A 13286-nucleotide genomic window follows, 5' to 3' on the forward strand; every position below is an offset into this window, starting at 1 on the left:
ACTGATGGGCAACACTGATGGGCATTGATGGACAGCAGTGATTGGCATTGATGGGCAACACTAATAGGCGGCACTGATTGCCAGCACTGACTGGCATGGCTAATGGGCACTGATTGGTGGCACTTGTGGGCAGTGGTGGGCACTGATTGCTGCCACTGATGGGCACTGTATGCTGGCTTTGGTGGGCACTGTATTGTGACACTATATTTCTTTATTGTAATCAGGACACTGATGATCAGTGCCCTGATTACATTCCTACATGTCCCCCTGTGAGGAAATGCCGCTGGTTGGCACTCCTCTCCTCACACTCTGTCAGTGTGAGGTGAGGAGAGCCAATTACCGGCACTTCCTTGTTTACACGTGACCGGCTGTGATTGGACACAGCCGATCACATGGTTAAAGAGCCATGGACGGTTTTTTACACAAATAGGGGTCACGCCATGTCCTAGCAACACGGCGTGGCCCATATAACGGCGTCCAAAAACAAGGGCTGCACCGCCCCACCGTCATTTGACAGAGGGTGGGCAGCAAGCAATTAAGGAATCTAGGTCACCCGACCATATCACAAAAACATCATCAATAAACCTGTTTTAACAGGTATAGTTTTGAATAAACAAGCTACAATGATAAATTAAAGCATTCTCTATCATGTCCATAAATGCATTGGCATATGGGGAGGGGCAACATATATATATATTTATATTATCTAACTATATACTGTGTATATAGTTATCTAGTTATATACATATACAGTTTTTGACCATTGATCAATTAATATTTCACAAAGGGTTTCCAGAGCCATGTGAGGTATTTAAAAAGACAACAAAGTGGTGGCAGCCTTCCACTGGGCTAGCTTTGTTTGTTGTTGTCTGATTCAATTTTTTAAATAAGCCATTTAGTGAGGGACGAGTTATCAGGGAGAGTGTTCTGTGTGTAAATTCTTAAGCAACCAAGTTAGGAAACAACAGACTTTTTACATAGTTAATATGTAATATTTGATATTTATTTACAATTGTTTCTGTTTGGAATTAAATGTTGTTTGTGTTGAATCAGTAACCCTTTTGTAGAGTGATGGTCAGTTTCCCTTAGCTTTGTGTTTTGAATCAATTTATTTTGTCAATATAAAAAAAGAGTGTAAGTATTTCCGTCGGAAAAATCTTGGATGGTTTTTCCGACGGAATTCCACTCAAGCTTGGCTTGCATACACACGGTCACACAAAAGTTCTTTGAACTTTCGACCATCAAGAACGCGGTGACGTACAACACTATGACAAGCCGAGTAAATGACGTTCAATGCTTCCGAGCATGCGTCGAATTGTTTCCGAGCATGCATGTTTTTTTGCGCGTCGGAATTGCATACAGACGAACACATTTTCGGATAGGAACTTTTCCCGACCGAAAAATAGAGGACACGCTCTCAATATTTTGCTGGCTGGAATTCCGCCAGCAAATGTCTGATGGAGCATACACATGGTCGCAGTTTCCGACCAAAAGCTCTCATCGGACTTTTGCTGGCGGAATTTCCAATCGTGTGTACGGGGCATTAGAATGCTTAGATGCTGTAGCATCCGGGAGTTTTTTTTTGCAGTGCAAACCAACACAACAGATTGTCTTGTTCTTGCATTAGGACTTAGTTGGACAACCTTGTCAATGCAACTTATGAATGAACGAGTCATAAGTGTGTTCCCACTTTAATCCCGTAAAGGAATAATTTATACAAGCCCCTTTGTACCTGAATGCCTTAGTATTGGTGTAGCAAAGTCAAGGTTCCCGGCTTCAACTACAGTACTGCTAAATGAAATGTGACTTTGCCATTTAGCTAGGTTGGAAGTACAGTAGTTGTGACTTCTTCATATGGTCACTTCTTTTTCTAAAACAGTCTGAAAGTGATCTTCACTCTATCAGTCCACATTGATGCTATTAGCATTAGTAAATAGATAGGAAAGTATATCATGTTTACATGTTTTAAACTTTTTTTTTATTGTTCTTCAGTTACTTCCTGGTTTATAGCCTAGGCAAATTGTGTCATACGTCCCAGGAGTTTTCAGGAGGGGAGGAGGGGTTTTCTCAGCTAAGCACACCCTCCTGCTTGAATGCTTGAGCTAAGGGCAGATGGATTCCAGGAAGTAAATGCTACATGAATCTTCTGCCCTTACTCAAGATGGTCATGGCCAGAAATGCTAGAGGGTTGTTTTTCAAATCAAATAAGAAAGAAAGCACTCACGTTGCCACATCCGTTGGTTAAGGGGAACTTAAAAAGAAAGGGATACTTATTAAGTATCCCTAGGTCGGACTTTAGAGGCATACGAAACAAATAGCAAGGTATAGAAAAATAACAATGTTTATTATGAAAATACAATACAGTTACTTCCTGGTTTATAGCCTAGGCAAATTGTGTCATACGTCCCAGGAGTTTTCAGGAGGGGAGGAAGGGTTTTCTCAGCTAAGCACACCCTCCTGCTTGAATGCTTGAGCTAAGGGCAGATGGATTCCAGGAAGTAAATGCTACATGAATCTTCTGCCCTTACTCAAGATGGTCATGGCCAGAAATGCTAGAGGGTTGTTTTTCAAATCAAATAAGAAAGAAAGCACTCACGTTGCCACATCCGTTGGTTAAGGGGAACTTAAAAAGAAAGGGATACTTATTAAGTATCCCTAGGTCGGACTTTAGAGGCATACGAAACAAATAGCAAGGTATAGAAAAATAACAATGTTTATTATGAAAATACAATACATGAATAGAGCATTCAAATACCTTGCAGGAGAATGAACCTCGTAAGTAAATATCCAGATAGTATGGATATATTATACTCCCAAAAAGGGGATCAATCTCTGTGGCTAGCGTACAGATGACTGGAGACAGACAAATCTGGCAATAAACAGGGAATCATATAATCAAAAAACACTGTCCTAGTATTCCCTGGGAAAGCAAAAGTTAGTAAAAAATAAGTAAAAAACAATAATAATAGTACCTCAAAAAAACAAAAGAAACAGAAGAAAAAGAAAAACCTGCTGATATAAGTAGATCAGGAGTGGTATCCAAATGGTTCAATAAACAGGGGCGAAGCACTGCCAAAAGGAATAATCCACGACCAGTAGCCACATTTAAGGGTGCTGGAACAACAAAGCCAAGCTGCCTTAAACCGTACGGAATCCTGTACCTAGACAGGTAATTTGGTCCCCATAGAGTGATCTATAATAAAGGTAACAAAGCAGGGACAAGGCAGATACTTAGTGGTAAAATATACCAACTATGAACCAATGTGTATGAAATTAGGAAGGAGAAAAATGAGAAAGGGTTACTTACTTTCAACATAGACAGATACTGGATAGCCCCTGGGAGACAGCCCTCCGCTAGTCACAAAAGTTTGTGTGTAAATGGAGTATTTATATAAACCCTGGTGCATTCGCGCCAAACAACAACGAGGCATGAGGACACAATCAGAGAAAGCCAAGGGTGACGTCATGCAGCGGCGCAAATTGAATAAACAACGCCAAAAAAAAAACATGTGCCGTCGCGGCCGTGACGTCATCTGCACGCGCCATCGCAGAGAGCGCCGGTCAAACCCAGCATAAGCCACACACAGTTGTTTTTTCAAAATGATTTCTCAACAAAATAAAGGATAGGGACCTGGATGGATGGGGAACTTTGCTTTTAATATTAAAAATTTATTAAATTGTGTTTGTGGTGCTCAGATGCAGTGAAAAAACGCTTAAAGCTGTTCATAGATGGATAGAATTTTGCATGAAAGGTCTTAGAAAAATGTGTACAAAAATTCTCAGAACATTCAAATGTCATTCGAAAGATTACATTTGCTTTCAACATTTGATTTTGGAATTAATGAACTTTACCGAAGGAAAACCACAAACACTGTAATAAATTTGTTCCAGAAAAGTTTTCCATCCTGCACCTTCAAATTTTCTCACCACTACAGTCGAAAATGAATTTCAATCTGACCCACTAATGATTAAAAAAACAAACTTTATTAGAATTATCTAACTCAGCATCTCTTTGCTCTTCTTGCAAATAAAAGGCATCACTATACAATAGTGAGACCAGCTAGTAGGGTTTCACCGATACCACTTTTTTTAAAGGGGTTGTAAACCTTTATTTTTTAAATAACAAACATATCACACTTACCTCCACTGTGCAGTTTGTTTGGCATAGACCACTGATCTGCCTCTTCTGGGGTCCACCGGCAGCACTGGTGGCTCCTCCCCGCATCAAGTTCCCACGTTGGAGAAGGCTCTCCTAAGGTGGACACCCATGTGGGCACGCTCCCGAGTCCTGCTTCTGTGTCCATTCACACAGAATGCAGAACTCGGCCCCGCCTCATCCCTAAAACAGGGGCTGCAGCACTACAGAAGGTTTTTCACCTTAATGCATAAAATGCATTAAGGTGAAAAACCATGAGGGTTTACAACCCCTTTAAGACCGAGTGCAAGTACCTATACTTTTTTTTCAAGTACTCACCGATACCGATTACTGATACCTTTGTAAAAAGTCATGTGACAGTGGCACTAATATGCAGCACTGATGGGCACTGATGAGGCGTGGACTGTGTCAGTAGTTTTTTTTTTTTTTTTACAATTTTTTAAAAATTATTTTCTACTATATATATATATATATATATATATATATATATATATATATCAGTCAGTGTCTGTGGTTTTTTTTTTTGTTTTTTTTTTATTATTTTCACAATATTACAATAAAATATGTATTATAATGTTTCCTTTTTTTTTTTTTATTCAAACGTGTTGGGGGGTAGGGGGGCTTTGGTGAGATGTCAGGGGTCTAAACCCTTTGAGATATGGAAAGGGACTGAGGATAGAGATTCCCCAGTCCCTTTCTCAGCAGCCTCAGCACTGAAGATGAGTGGACAAGAGACAGCGGCTCCTCTCTTCATTCATAAACTGAAGCATCGTAAACGCAGTTTACGATGCTCAGTTATTAAGGGACAGAGTCAGTGATCACTGACTCTGTGCATTCAGAAAAGGAAGGAGCCAGTAAATGACATATTTACCAGCTCCTTCCTCCAATCTCCATCATGAAAGATCTGGGACCGGGGGCGGAGGAAGATGGGGGGTGGAGGAGGCCAGGGGGGGAATGGGAAGGGTACACAGAGGGGAACTGGAAGAGGACGGGGGGGGGAGCACAGAGGAGGACACAGGAGAGCCAGAGGAGGATACAGGGGACACTCAGGGATGATTGGTGCAGCAACTGGGGAAGTTGTAATCACCGATCTTCCTGTGTGGCTTTCAATAAAGCAGCTGAAAACCGCAGAGGTGAGAGGAGAAGTGGCTGTTAGCTGCTTTATTGAAAGCCACACAGGGAGATCAGTGATTATAACTTTCCCTGCCGCCGCACCGATCATCCTTATGTGTCCAGGAATCAGACTAGGCATGGGGAGCATTTGCACGTGTACAAGTATTCCTGCAAATACTCTGTATCAGCACCGATGCTAGTATCGGTATCGGTGCAACCCTACCAGCTAGTCATTTTGCAGATAATAACAGATTATTCTGTCACTAGGATTCAGTAATGACTTGCAGGTCAGGTTATGGGAGTTGTTATATGTGTACAATTTTTCCTCTCCTTGGTATTAGCATTATAACAATGTGCAATACTTACTGAAAAGAGGCAAGATGTGACGTAGACACTTATCTTGAAGTATATCTGTCACAAATCTGGATAATTAAATTAAGGATATGATTAAAAAAAAAAGTATAATCTGATGCTACCTTCAGTGCATTGTCAAAATATCAGTAGATTCAGTGTAAAGGCTTGTACACACTATAAGATAATTAGGCGAACATTTTAGTCCAAGGAATTTTCGTACGATTTTCGTAGTGTGTATACAACTTTCAACAGCCGATTCCGAATTTTTGTATGAAAATTCCCGAAGGGTCAAGCTCCAAAATTTTTCTCGCACGGAACAGAACGAACGATTTTCATTTAATGTGTACCGTTTCGGACAAGAAAAATCAGAAAAGAAAGACTGTGCATGATCATAAACAATAAACCAAAAAAAAAGCCTTTGTCTTAAGAGAATATTCGTAAAGAATGTTCGTACAAATTCTTTCATCGATTCCGATTTGCTGTGAAACATCGAGAAGAATAGGACGAACGTTCACCCGATTTTCTTATAAGTACCCCACTTAACAGCTGAAATTATCTCAACTTTCTCTGTCATTTAGAAGTGATACAGTTTGTACTTGATGTTTGATACCTACTGTAACTTGTTCTGTGTATACATTTGATTGCTACTTTCTCTGTCTTTAGCAGCAACAGCATGACAGTAAAATATTTTAGTCTTAAGAGTATAATTGTGGACAGTCTTCCTGTTGGCTTGCACAGCCTGACTATTCATCCAGACTAATATTTATCCATTTTTTAAACAGTCTTTTGACTTTTAAACAATCACGTGAGCTGCTTAGCCAATCTAGTTTATTTTATGAAATGAAATTAATGCAGTCTTTCCATTTTCTGTACTGCACAGACTCAGTAGATGTTGCAATATGCTTGGCAGTTCTAGTGCTTGTTGATTGGTTTCTAATGGACCAAGCATTGTCACATTGGGTGGTAAAGAGTGCTTAGTCCTGTGCCGATTCCAAGTCCACATGGGTTCCTTTTCTCACATTCAGCTGTAGAACAAAGCAGTGGAGTAAAAAAAGAAAGCAGAGTACCCACTAGCGTGAACTTGCATGGGCAAAGGACGGGTTCACTTTAAAGGTTCCTCGTTTGCATCCACACCAATGCGTGCACGTTGGAGTACACTTTGTTATGAGCATTAGTTTACTCTGAGTAATTTTTTTGCACTCAATCCCTTTGGGTCTTCAATGCATTTCATGCATCAAAACAATGCACATGACCCTTCACAGGCATATGTGATGTTGAAAGTGTACTGTGGAACATTTGTATCGTTCTGTGTATTGCCCTGTCCAAATACTGTACATCATTCCCCTTTTGTAATTTGAATTGATCCGAGAGGAGGTCATTGATGCTTTTACTGGATGTGGTACAGACACACATTGAGGGTCTTCAGCTGCTTTTGAGCTGTGCTGGGCCTCTGGTATGTGGCTGTACCTTTAAAGAGGAGAAGGCTGCCTCCATATAACCTGCACTTCGTTTACCCATTGCTATATACTATATATCCCATAGTTGGGAACTCAAAAAGTGTTGCGTTAGGGACCACAATTCACAGAAGTGCATTGATGTGGCATTGTGACTTCAATAAAGAATTTTAAATGTATGCAATATAACCTTAGTTGAAACAGTTTACTTGTTTTTTTTTGCTGGTTTTCATGAAAGTTTGCTAGGGAACTTTTGTATTCATTATAAATTAATCCATATTTTGTGCTCCTTATTTGGCTTTTTCAAATGTTACTTCTTGCCATGGAAAAGCCCCATGTGTACTGCAAATAATGGCTGCTGCCTTACCCTATTATGTTTTTTAGCTGTCAGTCATACACTGCAGCCTCAGGAAAAAATAGAAGAGAATGTGAAGATAATTTTTTAATGTTAATCCCTACCCACATATCACTACAATCAGATGAAATTCTAGATTTGGGATTAAAGTCAAAGGTGCCTGAAGTTATTTGAAAGTAAAGTGTATTTCTAAATAAAGTGTATGAGTGCATGTTAAAGCCAAACTCCAGGCAAATATAAAAACACCATTTAATTCAGGTATGCGTGAATTTAAACAGTAATATTATTTAACTAGAACTAGCATGAACACTTTGTTGTATCAGACAGTTGTCCAGTTGCAGGCTGGGAGAGAGGATGGAAGGCCAGGCTATAGTGCTTGCAGCCTACAAGAAGGTCCATATGTTGACTTTGCCATCTCAATGGTGTTTGGATCACAGGATTCGCTAAACATAATTACAAATGGTTCCTTTATGTGTAGTGTATTTCCACTGTGCAATTAATTGTTCTCTAATGCCGTGTACACACGGGCGGACTTTTCGGCATCAAAGGTCCAACGGTCTTTCCGACGGACTTCCGACGGACTTGCCTACACATGATCACAACAAAGTCCAGCGGATTCGTACGTGATGACATACGACCGGACTAAAATAAGGAAGTTCATAGCCCAGTAGACAATAGCTGCCCTAGTGTTGGTTTTCGTCCGTCGGACTAGCATACAGACGAACAGATTTTTCGACCAGACTCAAATCCGTCGGAAAGATTTGAAACATGTTTTAAATCTAAAGTCCGTCTGATTTTCGACCGAAAAAATCTGCTGCAGGTCCAATGAAGCCCACACACGGTCGGATTGTCTGCGGTATTCGTTCCGTCGGAGCAGACTGGTCGAAAAGTCCGCCCGTGTGTACACGGCATTAGGTTCTAAGGTTTAGTTCTAAGGTTTTTTTGTTACCTTTGAGGAAAAAAGGGGAAATTTTCACGTAACCAGCCTTCAAATAATGTCAGTGATCTTTAACCACTTTGTATCCGGGCCAATTTTGACACTTCCACTCCTACATGTAAAAATTGACTTTTTTTTGCTAGAAAATTACTTACAACTCCCAAACATTATATATTTATTTTTAGCAGAGGCCCTATAGAATAAAATGATGGGTGTTACAATTTTTTATGTTACACAGTATTTGCGCATCGTTTATACACCTTAATGAGTTTTTAAAAAAAAACAATATTTACCCCAGTTTTTTATATAGGAATACAAATTAGGGGAGATGGGGTGTAATGAAAAAAGTCTGCCAAGGTTCACAATGAAAATCATACAAAGTTAAGTGCATGTAATACACAATAAACCCCTCATGGACTGTAAGGCAGACTCATAATGTAGAGTAAAAAATATATTTTTATATGTCGAAAAAATGTCGAAAAATAAACATGTACATACAACATTAATCAGACATTAGTGTATTACATAAGAATACCCTTAGCACAAAAGCATGGCATCGAAAGAGCTACCCATATCCAATTCCAGGTTAGCTCCCATGAACAGTTGTGATATGACCCAACATGTTTGGGACTTTTTAGAGTCCTTCCTCAGGGGTTAAAGACTGGGTATTATTTTTCTAGAATGCAAATATAGATTGTATAAGTAAGCATTATGACAGATATAGCTGTATTACTGCAGTTGTCTTGCATACATATTGTAATAGTGCTATATATCACACAATCTATTATATACACGTACAAAAATCTGGTGAGAACATATAATATATAAAACATATTAGTTCCTGCTGGATGTGTCAGCAGTACAAATGAGCTCCGTAGCGGATGGACAGAAAAAACACAGTCTAGGCCAGATTCACATACACAAAGACCCCAATGGGGCAATGGGCCCCAAATGGCACCAGTCAATCAGAGTAATGATCTACAAATGAATAAACATTGGGAGATGCTAATATATTGATAAGATATAAGGGTGGTTGTAAAAAAAGGGCCAAACAGTTCCTCCTTATGGAGAGATCTGGGGTCTATTAGACCCCAAATCTCTCCTCTGGCAGATTGGTCTGATTGGCTGCTTTCCTGGCCACTAAAGGCCTGGTAAAAAAAAGAGGCCCAACCGGAAGTGACAACATACTCATCGCTACCAGTTTCTGGTTTCACAGAGGAAGAGGAACAATGTCAGTTCCTCTCTCTCTGTTCTGTGCAGCCTTTGCCGCCAACTGCAGTGCACCCAGGCTCCTCGATTGGACGGTAGAGCCCGGAAAAAGCAGCGGCAGGAGGTGGGACCCCCTTCTGCCACCTGCAGAAGTAATCGAGTAAATATTTAGCTACTCAAATCACTTCTGCAACAAAGGGAATCACCGGCTGGAAAAATCCATACCGTGATAATGGTGCAGGCATTACAGCGGTATAACTACTTCAACCCGAGGCCATCCATGGACGTCCTACGGGTGGGAAGTAGGTAAATTGCAACTGCACTCTATGGGAACAAATATGCCTAGCACGACAATATCACAACAAAAGCTTAACGCATCACCAAAAATACTAATGTACTCCCTCCAGAGTGCATCTGTGATATTTGGAAGGTTAGCTGAACAAAAACTTCAAAAAAGAAAAGTGCTCATTGCTGCACTGTAGCTTGTCCTAAACCTAACTTGTTGAAACCTCCGTCCTCCATCCTACACATACTTACATAGTTATGTAGTTAGCCTGGTTGAGAAAAGACACAAGTCCATCTAGTTCAACCAGTTGTGCCAGGCAGATCAGCTGGACTGTGGGAAACAAATACATTGCTAGTTTATCATACAAACTGCATTTACTACACAATGTAATGCATGCAGGCACTCATCAGTATACTTTAATATATGTATGCATATTGAAGTCACATTCTCTATAAATCATATACAGAAACAGTATTATAATGAGATATGTATTATCATTTTTGTAGCAAAAAATTAGGCCTGAAGATCTCATGGCTCAGGCATTTGAGGAAAGGTATAAGAGATCCCTAAGGTTCAAGTGCCAGGATGTAAATAACAGAATATATAAATAAATGGAGTCTAATAAATTGCAGTCTTACTCTTTAAAATAATTCTATGATCACAGTATACACTTTCATTTTATAACATCAATATTGTAAAAACAATACAAACAATAGTTATTTCTTACAATCCAATATAATTCAATATAAACTTATTTGAAAAATATCCTTCCATGTTGTGAGTTCTGCCTGTCTGCTGATCATCTCTTTCCACAACTTCATGGATTCCCTACATGCTTTGCAGCTTCTCCTCTACTGTTTACTTTCAACTTCTAAGGACTACATATCCCATGGTACCTGGCTACCTGCAAGCAGTGATTTCTGTACTGACTCTGCCTCCTAAAACTCCTACTGTCAGCACCTCTGTAGTTCAGAAGGCAGGCTCTGTGATATGTGTAACAAAGCAATGCCTACTCACAGGACATAGTGAATAAGTGTCACAGAATTCCAAGAAGTAAGTGTGAGGATTGATACAAAGTACGTGTACAAACTTCAAGATCATTCAGATTAATATGAGTAGGCTAGAAGTAATTGAAATATAATCTAAGTATGAATATGTAAATTTACATTTGTGCATAAAGTGTTGCAGGGTGGGCAGTAGCAAGGCTAAACACTTGCTGTATAGATTATATACATATAATCTTCCAAGTGGTCATTAGATGGTTTCCTTTTTCTTTTTTTCATTATTTTGATTTATCGTCCAGTCCTAATGTAACACTTGCATGTTTATCTTTCAATGCCCTGTGAATTGGATGGACTGTGTAATGTTTATCCTAGCCCCCGTAAAATAAACCAGTGCCCTACAGAGATTCATTAGCTAATGATTGCCTATTACTTCCTTTGTGACACTGTAAAAGGCCTACAAAAGCTCTGTTGGGTTTTCATTTCCCGAATGGTTATGCTCATGAAGCATGAACGATCTTTGCTTTCTAAGACATATTGATCCAGAGCTTCTACTTAAAGAGCCGTCTCACATCTGTTAGCTTATGAATATCATCTATAAGCAAATCATTTCTGCAAAACCTCCAGGTTTTTTGTTTCTTTCCCCCGGTGGGACTTTCTGAGAGAATACACTATCAATTGGTATGTTTCATCCCGTGCCCAGTCAATAGCGGAACTTGTGATTGTATTGCTGATGAGGTCTTTATATGGTTTTATGCTCTTAAACCCTATTTTACACAGAAGCATGACTAACTAAAAACAAATCCATAAAACTCTATTATTCTACTATAGTATAATACAGCTTTCAGTGAAATATAGGAAAAATAAACACGAGCAAAGAAGTTTAAGAGTTCAAAGAAGCATTAGGGTAGGGGTAGTGATTGGTGTAATACTATTACTGTAAATAATCTCTTGTATCTAAAAAGATATCATTCTGCTTTCTGCTCGTGGATTTACGATACAATCAGGTCTCAGCTTGCAAAGCTATTGGTAAACAGGTGAAAGCATCCTCAGCCAGCTTCATCCAAAGCTAGACTCTTAACGTGTTTCACCCCAACCCCAACATTTGACCTCCATGATTGGGCAGGGTAAAACATGTTGGGGGCGTGGCTTTAGATGAAGGTGGCTTAGGCTTCGTTCACCTGTTTACTAATGGCTTTGCTAGGTGTGCGGTATTTGGGACCTTTCTCTGTGCATATATGCAGTATGTGGACTTGGGGGGACTCTTTCCCAGCCAGCACCCATTGCAGTAAATACCGGATGGATTTACAGAAGCTTGAACAGAGCCCTTAAGTTTTATGAGGTTACAGATTTTAGCTTGCAGCATTCTTGAATTTGTGTAAAAACTTATTTTGGAGTCCAGTTTGAATTCCTTGCCTTATGGAGTAAAGCAGTAAAGGGATGGCACCTCCCTAGTACAGTTCATATTATTTGTTTTAAAAGAATATACAGTTTGAAGCTTAGATCCTCATGGTGGGTTCTCCCCTTTTATTTGATTGCAGTAAAAGTGCACACAATGTTTTAGGGATGTTTCCCCTTCTTAAGTTCACCTGTGCATTGTTAAAGTGTTCTTAAACCCAAAAACTAAAATTTTTACCAATCCTTGAAGCCTAACTACAGGTTTTGTGTTACTTTAAATAGTTTAGTCCAAGATGGCTCAAATAAATGATTTCCAATACTAGGAAATGCACCCACTGTCAACGCTGTATGTAGCATTAGCTACGTACTCTATGTGATACTGTGTTACAGCAGTGGTACGGGGACTTTCTGTCCAGTTTCACTAACAAAATTAAGTTAGGCTGAGTGTTGCTCAGCCATTTAGAGAAAGCTTTGTTTTTTTAAGAATGAAAACAAGGCTTCCTCTGATTGACTGAGGTCAAGAGACAGGCGGATGCCCCAATCAGCAGTTAAGGCAAGGTTTTTTTTTCCTTACATAAATTAATAAAAGCTGACTGTTGTAAGCACCCCTGTCAGTGTTAAATGTTTTGTCTCAACCCTCTAACTGTCACTTTGCTGGACATGCTGGTCTGCTAAAGGAAACTGAAAAGTAACAGATTTACTAGTTAAAGTATTGTTAACCCAAAAAAATAAAAATAAAGATCCTGTTCCCTTACAGCACGTTATACAGCACAGTGCTTGTGCTGTGTCATTTGGCCACCTGTAATACCTGGCTGATCCTGCCTGGTTCTGCCCTTTCCGTGTGCGCTGACTCTGATATATGATGGCTACCGAGCTCTGACACCGGAGTCATCCGCACAGGCCTCTGTCATTCGCAGCCTGCCCTGTGTCTCCTGTGTGCTCTCCCCCCTCCCCTTTCTGCCTGACAGCTCCGTGTTCGCGCCACCCCCTCCCGTCCTGCTGCTCAAATTACTGTTTATTTTT

Source organism: Aquarana catesbeiana, linkage group LG02, assembly GCF_042186555.1.
Source record: "Aquarana catesbeiana isolate 2022-GZ linkage group LG02, ASM4218655v1, whole genome shotgun sequence".
In the NCBI taxonomy this organism is placed as follows: Eukaryota; Metazoa; Chordata; class Amphibia; order Anura; family Ranidae; genus Aquarana; species Aquarana catesbeiana.